This window comes from Ochotona princeps, chromosome 9, assembly GCF_030435755.1.
Source record: "Ochotona princeps isolate mOchPri1 chromosome 9, mOchPri1.hap1, whole genome shotgun sequence".
In the NCBI taxonomy this organism is placed as follows: Eukaryota; Metazoa; Chordata; class Mammalia; order Lagomorpha; family Ochotonidae; genus Ochotona; species Ochotona princeps.
In genome coordinates this window covers 5,228,457-5,242,288 of record NC_080840.1, presented here as the reverse complement: position 1 = coordinate 5,242,288, position 13,832 = coordinate 5,228,457, and the positions used below count along the sequence as shown (strand labels likewise).

The 13,832-nt window shown below is 46.3% G+C and overlaps 1 long non-coding RNA gene across 1 annotated transcript in view; it reads left to right on the top strand.

The window, feature by feature from the left end:
* Positions 1 to 12,757, top strand: part of LOC131481129 (uncharacterized) — a 79,905-nt gene extending 67,148 nt beyond the window's left edge. Inside the window, exons 2-3 of the long non-coding RNA XR_009246046.1 lie at positions 5,129 to 5,184; positions 11,988 to 12,757. This is a non-coding gene — a long non-coding RNA (uncharacterized LOC131481129). The remainder of the gene's footprint in view (positions 1 to 5,128; positions 5,185 to 11,987) is intronic.
* Positions 12,758 to 13,832: the final 1,075 nt, after the last annotated feature.

Genomic DNA, 13,832 nt, shown 5'->3' with positions numbered 1-13,832 from the left:
AGTTTATCTTGTGCAGTTCTTGTCACAATCAATGCTTGTTAAATTAAATGAGTAAACCACTGGTGAGAATTTCATGCACTATAATGAGATTTGAGGAAGCTATTTTGGGGTATAGAGAGAGCTATCGATCTCCCTGAAATCATATCACTCAGACATTTTGTCATGCCTAAGCTGAAAGCAGAGGCTTAATAGACAATGAGATTGACTTAAAACTGATTGATTTATTGATGACTGATTTGTTCATTCTTTCATCCAACATAGGCATTTTGAGAACCCAATAATATGTCAGACATTTTTCTGGGAATATGGAGATAAGCAGAATGCGAGTCCAAGGGTCTTGTTTATTACTGGAGAGGGAGACTGGAAAAACATAATTAGATGTGTTCTTTGATTGAGAATTGTAAGAAATGCTCCATTGTACACATGAAATGACTCTACCTTAGAGAATCCAGGTGAGCCTTATGGAAGGTACAGCATTCATGGGGTTTCATAGTGAGGAAGAGCTTGTTAGTTGGAGGATGGAAAAGGAACGTGGAGTTCTAGGCAGAGGTATACAATTTTGGGGGGAGGGTTGGAGGTATTGGGCTGTTTGGAATCCATGATGTTTTCTCTTAGGCTGTCTGGGCAGTCAGTGTGGGCAGGAAGGAGGTCAGTGTGGCCTGCTGAGATTTAGGGCTGTGCATGGTTATTCAGAACTTCCTACTGTCAGACACATCAGGATCAGCTGTTTATGGCTAAGCATGCAGATTTCTGGGCCCATATGAGACCTGGGGAGCTACAGTCCCCTGCAAGGCCACCGCATGTCACTAGAAGCAATACCTCTGGAAGTGATTCAGTGCCCACTGAGGCCTGGAGGCGTAAGTGGCAGCTTGTCTGTGGTTACACAGCAGGCAGCAGAAGCAGGTGTCTTCATGCATTCCCTTGTGAGGAGTGGGTATTATTAGGAACACTGAAGTCTGGATCTATTGCCCCAATCACCTTCATAGACAGTGAGGCTGCTTGCTGAACGTTGACCACTACAAATCCTGATTTTCTTGTAATGGCAGTGGTCATTCTTTCTGCCTCAAGGAGAGCCAATCATAGATACTGGCAGCCTCCCCAGCCTTGTCGAATCCTTAGATAGTGACAAATCCCTTTTGTTTGTTCCTTGTTATTTCATTGTAAATGGGAAAGTAATAAAGCCGGGCTGCAACTGGACTAATTAAATGAGCTATCGCTAATGCCATCGATCCTGGGAGACACAGCGTGGAGGGCTGGAAGGGACAGAGAATGCCAAGTACATTGCTGTCACAATGTGGCAAGGAAGGAGTGAGGAAGCGCAGCTTGGAATAGAGGTGGGACCTGCTCAGGAGTAGGGGCTGGCATGCCTGGGTATGGGGGACCCCGTCCTCCTGGGCAGCTGTGATGCCCAGGAGACAGAAGACAGAAGACTATTGCTTTTTACTTAGGATGGAAGTCACAACACATTGAAGGAAAAGAAGTTTGCGTGCTGTTGAACAATGGAGGGTGAGTCATCAGGATGGGAGGTGGTACAAAGAAGTACATGAATACGTATGTTTTTAAATAGGGACCTGTAGGAAACCAACAGACATGATTTTCATGGGCTGTATAACCAGCGGTGGTCAGTGTCAAATTCAGAAGTGCCCGGCCCTTTCGTGTTGAGATCATTTGCAGTAGTTATGTGGCTTGGCCCAAGTTCTGATGGCTGGATTCATGTCTCATCTCCTGGTTCTAACTGCTGACAATTCTTTGCTGATACCTGAGCATTCCACCACCAGCCTTGAGTGCTGACTCCATACCTGCTCTGCCATTCCTCAGCGTGTGAAATGTATGCCACTTGGTTGGGAAAAACTTGGGGATTTGCTAAAAATGCAGAGTCCAGGCCTCAACCAACTCTTGCTAAATCCTGCTGTGGGGCACAGAGCTTGAGAACGTGGCTGTGGTGGGTCAGGGCCCTGTGTCCCTGGGCCTCTTTGTGCATGAGGACCTATTTGCCTTCACAGTTCCTGTGTGCTGAGATATAAACTGGACTCCTTGTGGTTTTGCATTCAAAATTAGCCAAAAAGCATTTAAATTTGCTTTGAACTTGCTGCTAACTTCTGCAGAAAGAAGACAATGAATTGGATGGTCCATCTCAGAAACTAACAGATTTTATAGTAGTTGGAGAGCAAATACTTACAAAGAACAAGAATTTATTTTAAAACAGGAAATTTGAGTTCAGCTGTGTTCACAATGAATAAAAATAAGTAGGATTTATGAGCTACCATTATTTCTTACCGTAGCCATATTTTATGACTTTCCAAAGTAAGCTAAAGCATATCTTACAAAGTTTGACAACCATCCAAATATGAAGATATATAAATTAGGTCTGTTGAGACTGACTTTCTAATAGAATAATTTTTCTGCCAAAGAGTCTTTGCCTTCCCAAGGGCTGGTCCAAGATGCCTGACCCCAGAGTCCACGTACCTTCTATGAATTTTCACTTGCCCCATAGACCTGACAGTCCCACAGATGCCCCTGATGGCCCTTGATGTGGCAGTGGCAGACTGTGCCAGCTTAGCTATAGGGTGCTGGGTCATCTCAAAGAAAGGCCAGGTGCATGCTACCATGGCTGCGTGTGACTGCTATGGAGGGGGACACAGCACAGGCAAAGTTCTAAGTGGCTGCTCAGGTTGAAGGTCTGTGCTCTAGTTCAGGGCAGGTTTTGCAAAAATAGGCAATGAGAAGTAGAGTGGTCACTGCAAATTCTGCTGTTTCTATGGGCTGGAAAACATCTGGCAGGACGGTTGCATCCTAAGAGTAGTTCAGGCTTAACCAAAAGAAAGGAGAGAGAGGTTCGATAAAGGTGCTTTGTTTTGTTTGCATGTAGGGAGCTCCCGTGTGGAGTGGCGCAGACCTCTCCTGCATGCCATTGCTGAGTCTTCACTTCAGCTGCCCTGCAGACTTCAGCCAGTGGCAAGGAATGAGTTCAGTCTGTGTGAAGCCACTTTCAAAATGTCATTGAAAATAGAACTAGAGAATAAGTTTATTTTGGTGCAAAATTTTGCAATTCATGCCCTTGAGGGGTTTCCAAAAAGTTCATGAAAAATGCATTTTATGAAAAAGTCAGACCCAGATTTTACAATATTTTTGCATCAAAATAAATGTGTCCTTTAATTTCACTTTCCATGCAGGTTTTGAAGAGATGTCATGTTAATTTGAGGAGAGGCTCCCTGTCAGGGCTATGTCTTGTGTGGGCTTCACTTGGTTTAAAGCTACTGTGGCCAATATTCTTCACATCGTAAGTGTTTCTCATCACTTCATGCTGCACTACATCTTGTTCCAATGCTAATTAATATTTCAGGAATCCTTGATGTTGGAGGCTTAACCTTGTGATTTTCACTATTTGTGGGAGTCTCGGAAGATCCATGTCATATGATAACGTCTAATTTGAATTTCAAGGGCTGTGAGAGCAGCTTGCCTTGCTAGAGTGAGCGCTGAGCTGCCCAGGTGGCCCCAGGTGATCCTGTTGCCTCTCATTCCAGCTATGTGGCATCTGCATGTTCGTATCGAATAATGACAGACAATCATGGCCATCTTCCAGTATGCATACTAGGCTAGAGTTTTGTTCTCCATGCCTTATGCCATGTTTGACTTAGTCCCCACAGACCTCTGGGGAAGTGATAAGGATCTTTTTTCACAGAGAATTGAAAGTCGGAGGTAGTAACGGTCTTCCCATAAAGTTACATCCAGTAGTGGGCAGAGCCATATTTGAACCCAGTTCTGCTTCTCTCCATAGTTTGCGCTGCTTCATTCCTCAAATGGCCACGACAGCTAGGGTGAAACCGGACTGGAGCAAGAAGCCTGGAACTCCTTATTCCATTTGGGTTTCTCACATGGCCAGCAGAGTCATAAGGACATGGCTCAGTTCCCCCAGCCTTGCAGAGTGCTCAGCACAGAGCATGTGCCCCCAAGACGCATGCCTTGGACTGGCGAACTGCCTGGCATGGGAATCCTGGCCCCCTTTTCCTCCTTCACCCGCAGTGATCCTTTCGCAATATTTCTTTTCTTCCCCCAGGGGCTCAGGATTGAGAAATATTTCTGTCTACTGAACAGACAGAATTTGACCACTTCTTGTTGCTCAAACACACATGGTGACTACTGATAAGAGGCTCTGATCAGCGGGAGATAATCACCATGACCACATCAATGGATGTAATCCCAGTCCCAAGCAAAGCAAGCAGATGTTGGTGTTTGTGTAGCTTTACGGAATTCTTAACCAATAGTTTCTTCAGCCAAAAGGACATTTACTGTTTATTTACAGTGAGACCCCAGGGGGGCTGTTTTCAGAATTGTGTGGAAGTTCGGTTGAGTACATCATCAAGGGCCGGCTGCTTCTCTCTCCCCTGCCACCCTGAGCTTCCTCTTTAGCCAGCTGCCTTTTGGAGTTCTGAAACTGCCCACAGGGCCAGGAGTATAGACAAGGTGGGGTAAAGAGAAAGAACCAGGAAGACTTTTTTTTTCTCCTGTCACCATCACTAAGGAGGCAAAAACCTCCTCAGATGCTCCTGTTTCCTTGGCCAGAACTGGATTCCACAAACCACTCCTTAGCTGCAAGGGATTCTTGCAAAGCAGACAGCTGGCAAAGGCTGGGAGTCATCCTGAATTGTTGCTGGGCTGGCACGCGGTCTTCCTGGATCAAAGGCAAGAAGAGGAGTGAGGAGTGCTGCTTCCCTGCCTGCTTTGTCCTGTGCAGTGATGGGCACTCATGCCCTTTGCCTCGTTTATCATTCATTTAGTCATACACGCTCACCTAATGGTAAAAAAAAAGCAAATGCCCCAAAGAGAAGGCAACATTCGAGGCCTCCCCTTGACGTGGTAGCAGACCCAGGCTAGATGGTAGGTTTTCAAGGTCTCTGGTTGGGAACCAGTGTGAAGAGAACTGTCACCCAGGGTAGTTGCCTGGTTCATGCGGAGGGTGTTGGGAGAACAGTGCATTGTAGATGACTGCAGTACTTCTGCTCAGTGGCACTTGGGGCAATTTATGTCACCCAGGGGAGATTGGATTGTGCTTCATTATCCTTCTTTTAAAATGTTATTTTGGGCTGATGTGTGACAGTCCTACAACTATATATTCATTGCCTTACAGAAGCTGCATGTGCAATGTTTCAATGCCTGTGCACACTGCAAAATAACCAAACTAGGGTAAGTAACACACTCATCCCTTAAATATTTATTACTTTTTGTGGTAAGAACATTCAAAATCCTCTCCTTTTGCTTTTTTGAAATATATACTATTTTAGTAAATAGAATAACCTTAGCAAGTAAGAGAACAGAAAAGTCCATTCCTCCTAACTGTCGTTACTGGCCAACCTGTCCCCATCGCTCTCTTTCCATCTCCCCTCTGCCCCACACCCCATTCCTGCAGCCTCTGGATATGAGGAAACTGAGCCCCAGAGAATGCAGTGACCTGCCCAAAGTCACATAGTGAGTGGCAGGGAAGGACTCTTGATGTTCTGTTTGCTGTTCTTATCTGATGGACACATTTAGAGAGCTTCCAGCACTGCGCAAGGGAGGGATTAGCACCGTGCACCCTGTCCCTTATGTAGAACATCATGATCCATCATGTTAGGAGGAACTATTGCCCAGTTTCGTTTATTCAGACACTGACTTACAAAACTTGGCTCTCAATTATGTTTATAAAGTGGCTGTTATTGGTGAATAAGCCTGGATACCTTTAACTGTTGTAAAAATGCTTATGTTAATCTACATGCCAGTGAGTTCCCCACTGCTGCAGACATCAGATGGCAAGAACACAGATAGTTTGTGTTTTAATAACAAAAGGGGCCCGTATCTGGCCTAGTGGTTAAGCTGCTGGTTGGGCTGAGTTCAAGTTGCAGTTCTAGCCTTCAGTCCTAGCCTCTTAATCATACATACTCCGAGAGGCAGCAGGTGAATGGCTCAAGTCCTTGGGTCCCTGCCACCCACATGGGAGCCCTGGAATGAATTCCTGGTTTCTGGTTCTGGCCAGGCTTGGCTTTGGTGGGTATTTGGAGGGTGAATCAGTGAATGGGAGATCTCTCTCAGTCTTTCAAATAAGGAATAAATAAAGCAAACAACCAAAAGCATTGCCACTCCCACATGACAGTGAGTCCCTGGCTATCTGAGCATCCCAAATTATTTTTGCTAAACACAGGTTGTAGGGCCTCACCCTTTAGAAAAACCAGGCATGGCTCATCCAAATGGATGTTTATGAAGCATTTACAGGAAATTATAGTAAGGGATCACATCACTGAATGGACAGGATGGAATTTCACAGAGTTACCCCTGGCCATTTATGAGTTGCTGTTCAGTTGCTTTGCTTTCAAACAAAATATCTCTTTCTACCAAGTGGATAGATACAGCACTGTAATGACCCAAGGGCCCCAAATGGCACAGCTTCTCAGAGAAATTAACTATGGAAGTGATTTGTTTTTGCCTTAAAATTTACATTGAGGCAAAACAAAACAAAACAAAACAAACAAAAAAGGGATACAGGTGGGCATTGTGATACCGTGGGCTAAGCTACTTCTGGAGATGCCCATAGCCAATCTCCGAGTGCCTGGGATCCGGTCCCCTCTCCCGTTCTGATCCAGCTTCCAGCTAATGCACCTGGGAGGTGCAGGTGATGCCCCAATGCTTGGGTTCCTACCACCTTCATGGGAGACCCAAGCCGACTTCCTGGTCCCTGGCTTAGGTTTGGTCCACTGTCATCTTCCTCCCTATCACTTTGTCTTTCACATAAGAAGATAAGAAACTTTAACAGAAATGTAGTTCCTTAGAGAACTAAAGGGCAACATGCAGCATCATTTTTATTTATTCAGATAGAAGATGCCTTGGAAGCCAGTAAATGAATTCTGAGGCTGACCCTGTGACATATCATCCGTTGTTGCTGCAGAGTACTCTTGCTAAGCAGAGCTGGGGGCTTTTGGAAATGCTGGTCATCATGAGAGGGCAGCAGCATGAGGTGTGGCTCAGATCAGGGATGCCGTTCAACACCCTCCAAGCTTAGCAGAGCTCCCTACCCACCCCCCCTCCAACATCCAGCAAGTATTAACCACAAATGTTTGTAGTTCTATACACGGGTCAGGAGTCCTGGGTGGAAGTTGTTGTTGGACACCTGCTTGCCATGTGGCCTCAAGTAACTTACTTGTTGTGACTCCAGTTTTGCTTTCTGCTTTAAGGACTTTAATTCATGCTTGACTATAACTCCCTCATCTGTGTATATAGTGTGTGTGTGTGAAAGCCACTCTATCCACAACTCTAGAATCTTGTGTGGACTGAAGTGTGACTCCTGTGGGCTTTATGCCTTGCTGGGAGAAGCCTTGTGGCCACTGCTTTATTCCTAGGGGGCCATTACAATACCTGGATAAGCAGGTGTCTGCTACTCGGGTTCCTGGAGCCCCCTAAGGTGTTAACACTGATGAAGAACACTTCTGCCTCCTCCTCCTCTCTCACTCAAGCCTCCTCTTCAGAACAGTGACTTCAGTCTCTTATCAGTGAGGGTTTTCTGTAAAACATTTGTTTTTTTGAGGTTCAAGGGAACCTGCCCACCTCCACACCTGCCACTCTGACTCCCCAATCCCAGTTCCCAATCTGGAAGTACCCGATGCAACAGGAGTCAGGAACGTTGGGTGGGAGCCACTACTCTCTGACACCCATGTGTTGTGATGCCTTGGTTAACTTATGTCCCTGCTCTAATTTCACCTCTCACATTTTGGGTGAAATTTCTGACTTCTGATTGCAAACGCTGAAGTTGGCAGAAGCTTCTACTCTACTGGGCCATCAGATGGGCCAGAAAGGGCACGTTCTGGGAGTGCCAGAAGTGCTGTGAGTGCTTTCTGAACACTTAAGGATGCCCAGCTCAAAATTCCACCAGGATCCTACACCCACACCAACGGATGTCAGTGTGGCATTTATTAGAGTGCCAATAAATCTGGAAAACAATAAATATCTCATTACTTTGCTGATGATGTGTCTTGAAGTGCTACTTCAGAATGCCTGTCTTGGCTGTGCTTGATTTACAACAAGCTCTCATTTTCATCTCACAATCCTTCACCTTCTGCAGGCACTTCCTTGGACCCTCATCTGATTTCCAAATTCGTTATAATACCTGACAGGGGGTGCCCAGGAGGTAGCAGTGATGGTGTCAGGATGGTCCTACCTCCTGACAGTGCTGGAGTCTCATCCCTTGAGCTGCCAGCTCTTGTGGATGTAGCGATACTTTCATGTCTCTGTTAATATTCGTCTTTGGCACAGGCTGATTGGGTCATTTTGGACAAATGGACAGAATGTAAAAAACTTTACTCTGTTCATCTGTAAAATGGAGAATACCAGGTACATTACAGAGCTCAGTTTGCATAGAAATTAGGTGCAGTGAATAGCACCTGGGCTGAGGCCTGGACTTGGAGTAGACACTCAGAAAATGGTTGCACACTCTCAAAGGTGATGACTGTGAGGAAGGAACTCAGAGCTCTTGCTCAGAAAGCCCCTGTGGCTGGTGTCAGCGGCTAGAGCACAAGGCCCTTTCTGTGTTAATACTGAATTAACAACCAGGCAAGGGGGAAAATGAAGCATTTAAATATTTAAATCAAACATTTAATTTTTAATCATGAACATTCTTTTTATAACTGGCACTAGTCTTCAAGGCCTGTGGAAAATTCCTGGGGCCTCTGCTGTCTACTCTCCTTGTGCTTGCTGGGGAGTGTGCCTGACCTTGGGGCCTCTGTACATGTAATTTTTCCCAGGAGAAAGCACATTTATGTCCTAATAGAGATGCCACTGACAAATTTTTATAAAGAAAGTAGATAACAAGAAGGAAATGAAATAAAAAAGGGAGGAAATGATTCCACATGACTGTGTTCATTCCTGCCTCTGGCTCACTCACACAAACCTTGCGAAGTTTTCATTGTAATCCTTTTTAAATAAGATTTATCTATTTGAGGGAAAGAGTTACAGAGATAAGTAGAGGGAGGCAGGGAGGAGAAGAGGGTGAGAGAGAGAGAGAGAGAGAGAGAGAGCGAGAGAGAGAGAGCTTTTCCATCTGCTGGTTTTACTCCACAAATTGCTGCAGTGGCTTGGGCCGGGCCAGTCCAAAGCCTGAAGCCAGGACATGGTGGTCCCTTGACAGCTAACTCACTGAATTAGCTCAAGTTTCCTCACTGGGCTGAGGCTAAGCCAACAGCACAGAGCCCAGTGGCTCTCTCAGGCCAATCAGCGAAGATCTGGAATTTTGACGGCTCATCTGTGCTGCTTCATTCCCTCTAAGAGAAGAACAAGCGTTTCCATTGCTGCTAGAGATTCCAGGGCTCAGAAGCCCAAACCTGGACTCTTGGTCCTTTATGCAGCCATTCCCTCCCTATGTAGCTCTGGTCTGCCTTGTCAGGCGAGCTGGTGCAGAGCTCTCTTAAACCTCCAACCAACCTCTGCTCACACCCGCACCCACCCACCCAGGCTCAGGCCACCTGACCTCTGAAGTCCTGACCAGGTTAAGGGTCATTTCCCCAAGAGCGGTGTAAACTTGCACATAGATGAAGATTCAGATGCTTTCAGACTAGCGGGGGGCAATTGTTTCACAGATAAGCATCTTTCCAACTCAGAGGGCATCAGCTGCTTTTGATGTAGCAAGAGTGACCACGGTAGCGGCAGACCTCTCTGGTCAGGTTCCTCTGGGGACCTTTGGGTTGATAGCTACAGGATGTCAAGGATGCCATTTAGTTCCTTCCCATGATTCTTCCCATGATCGTCTTAGATATTGAAGCACAATGATGCTTCCACAAAGACTGGGTATTTCTCCCATTCCTGCTATAAGTCTGAGTTTGTAACAGGAAATCTTTTGCCCTGTTTCCCTGATCCCCAAGTAGACTTTGGTGCCTCCCTGGAGGACATTGAAACTTTGCTTGCCTTTTCTCCTGTACTCACTCACGCCTGGGGTCTCAGGGCAGGGCCTCTCAGGGGGGCCTTACGCATGCTGCTAAAGCATGGCATGCTCTGCCATCCCATGTTCCCTGGATTAGAGAGGAAAGCCCTGGATCCCTGCTCATCCCAGCCAGGCTGAGTCTGTGCTGTGGCTTTGGATAATCGCTGACCGCTGGGAGCTCCAAGATCCTCAGCTGGAAAGGTAGAATGGCAGTGGTGCGGTAGATTGTGATAGTGCTGCCACACTCATGCTCCTTGAAATGTGTCTGTGCAACATCTTCACTCTACTTTGGAGGTTGCTTCCCCACAGTTTGGATCAGGACTATCCTTCTGACTTTCTTGTGTTACAGCTGGGGGAGATGCAGTGGAAATGATGGTTGGCAGAGTAGATGGATCCTTGTGTTCCGGGAGCTGCACATGCTTCTGGTAGGCATCATGGATCCTGCCTCCTGTGAGACAACAAGTGCGTGCATGCCATGCTGTGGTGGGATGGGAGCCCTGGGAAGAGAGGTGGGTACCCCAGGAAAAGCCATCCAACACCAGCTGGCTCCCAGGTGCCTGTGAGTGAAGAAGTCCAGTAAGACTGGAGGAAGCCACTAAGCTAAGTCTAGTCTTCCAACCTGCAGAAGTGTGAACTCAGTATACGATGCTCTTCTAAGCCCTTGGATTTTGGGATGCTTTGCTATACAGTAAGAGCTACTTAGCAGACTCTTCTGAGATGACTGTTTTAACTGAGCTGAGTGCTTAGTGAACTTCCTCCTTACTCACATCAGTGGACTGTGTAGCTTCTCTGGACCAAGGGTTTCCTGGGTACCTACACAGGGTGAACTCTTCACAGCCTCCCTCTGAAGCCAAAGTCAAGCTTCCTCATCAAATAGAATTTCAGACTCTGTCAACCACAGACAGTGGTAATTGCCAAGTACTTTCTTCTTTAAGCAAAAATACTACTGTTCCTCAAGAGGGCTATATATAATAACCGTATTTCAAGTGTCTATTTTGTTCATATACATTACATGCTTTGTGCTAATACACAATTAGTAATACATTGGAGAAAACATGTCATGTTTGTCTTTTTTGGTGACTGGCTTATTTCACTAAGCATAATAGTCTCCAGTTGTATCCATTTTGTTACAAAAGACACAATTTCATTTTTTGTAGTTTCACTAGTATTCCATCATGTATATGTAGCACAATTTCTTTACTCAGTTGTCCGTTGATGGCTATCTGGCTTGGTTCCATATCTTAGCTATTTGAATTGTTCAGTCTTTGATATCCACTTTGTTGGATGATTTCTTTCAACTCTTGCCTGTTCTTAGGGCCTTTTAACTAATACAATGGAAAATTTTCCAAAGGGTATGCAAAAAGTTATCATTCAAGTTTGCAAGTCTTATTATGAAGTGGTGAGTCCTTGGACAAACTCTCCAAGCGCAATATTCTCACACTAAAAAAATGGTGCCATACCTCCTCTCCATTCCTTACATGAGATCCATGGGACTGCATAATATCCTTGTAAATAAAAACATTTTTTTGATAATGAAGCCCTGTAAAAACATGCAGAATTACTTGGGACTGTTTCACCAGCACTTGGTGAGTGCAAGTGTTCCTAGGCACTGTTGTGGAAATGGGTCAGATCAGACAATAAGGTAGACAGCAATTCTGTCCTCATGTGTTCACAGCATCATTACTGGGACTTCTTGGCCCTGCTGTGACCAAGGTCTTGATCTGTTTTTCACATACAGAACTTACCATTGTCTTAGCATGGGTTTCTCAGGAAGTAGAGCCCAAGGTAGAACACATGTACAAAGGCTTTCTTGGCGTGTAAGATGTCAGAGAAGCAAGACTGGGGCAAAAGGGAGGACTGAGACAGGGAAGCAGGTAAAACAAATGCAAGGTGTGACCCTGTGCTGCCCACGGCTTCAATAGAAGCCAATTTGTGGGATTGTGTGAGCCATCTTGGAAGGGGCCCCAGGGATGCACTGTCTTGGGTGAGTCCATCCAATGGAGGATGGAAAAGACATTTGATATCTGGTCCTCTGTCTTTGTTTTCTCAGTGGACACAGTTGCTATGGAATAGGAATCAAGTCTCATGTCCTTCTAGGCTGTGTTACCTGATGCTTCAGAAAGCAAGGCCAGGGGACAGTGGGAGTGGACTGGGCAGGAGCCTCTGGGACTTCCTGCCAGCTTTCAATCTGCAGCTTTCAGAGTCCAGCAGAGTGAACCAGTGATTATACAATGGTGAAGTTGAGTCTCTTGTGTCTCAGCGTTGCTGGGGAAACCCTGCACATGAGGCAACAGGCTGATGGTGTAAAGCATGAGCCAGGGCACTGTCGGGTGGAGCCATGTGGATGTGGGGACCATGGCTAAAGAAGGTATAGTTGGTCAAATGCAGGGAGTTCATTGACAGGTGAATGCTGTGGCAATGCTGGGGAGGAACACACATGGACCTCTGGAGTGATTATGGAAGTATTCAAGAACGTAACTGGTGCCAAATGATCTTCCTAGAGGTGGACAGATCATGGCTGAGCCAAGCGGGCAAGGGATCCAAGAAGATTTGGGACCACTTTAAGGATGTGCTTGTACTGAGCTTCACAAAGCATGGTGTGGCAGGAAGAATAACACAGAGGCCCAGGGTCTGACTCCCCTTGGTTTTAATTTCAGCCTTCAGAACATTCCCAAGCTTTTCTGTACCCTAGATTCCCCATGTGTGAAATGAGAGCCTTTTGCAGATCTGCCATTCTGGAGCCCATGGGCTTTATGCAGATAGGAAGTCATCCTTCCCTAGTTCCTGCTTGTGTGGCACAGCAGAGGCTGGCTCACCAGGACAGCCATGGCAGATAATGAACAGCCAGCATTGTTACAGCTCAAGCTGAACACGATCATGCAGGTGTCTCATCCAATGTTGACTCCTATGATGTGACAATGGTTCAGACTTCAAGTGGTGAACCTATTCCCTACAATGTTCCTTTCCTAGAAACATTCAGGGTATAAATGTGCATGACAGTTGTTAATTATGGGCAAGAGGATTCCAGGACAAGCTGGGTTGTTGTTGCAGTGTTCTTCAAATAATCCACATGTGGGAGGCAGCTCTGGTTTCTGAAAGAAGCTGTAAGGGAAGCTCTTCTCTCACATTAGACACTAATGGGCTTCTTGGTCATGCAGCTCACATTCCCTCCCTTGGCCTCAGGAATGGGCAGGCCTGCCTTTATCCAGCATCTGAGCAATAGTTGGAGACGGGTTCATAGCTTTTGACTCCAGAATTCCTCTTCATAGCCTTTACTCCCAGAACAAAATCTAGGGTGGTTCTTGCAAAGAGAGGAGGAAGAGGCCAAGAGAGTCAAGGAGAGTAGGGAATGCAGCTGTGCCAGCGACAGGGCCCTGGAGTGGTAGGCACAAGCAGGCTCTGAGGTCAGACTGACCACGCCTTTCACTTTCAGTCTACCTACTGTAATAGCCATGAGACCTTGGGCAGGTCAGTTGCCCTGGGAGTGGAGGATCTAGCAGGGCTCAGGTCCCCTGGCCAGGTCCTGGGGCCCAACTGTCAGGTGGATAGCGGGTTTGTGAGCCCTGGGGGTGGGAGATTCAGTGGGGCTTGGGTCGCCTGGCCATGGTCTCTTGTCAGTCAATGGATACTGGGAGCGTTGCCTCACCCTTGGATTGGCCAAATTGACAGCATTTCAGAACTATCCAAACCACCTGTCCGAACCCTCAGAATATGCACTACAGCGAAACACTGGGTTGATATTGGGTGGTGATTTCCTATCCCTGGGTACTGGGACATTTGGGAGGCTGGGTGTGGCTTCCCTCTTTATCTCTCCTCTTCCCAATAAGAAGAAATAGAGAATTCGGAAACAATGATTTCACCCACTTTCCCTAACCCTCAATCCTTCCCACCCTGG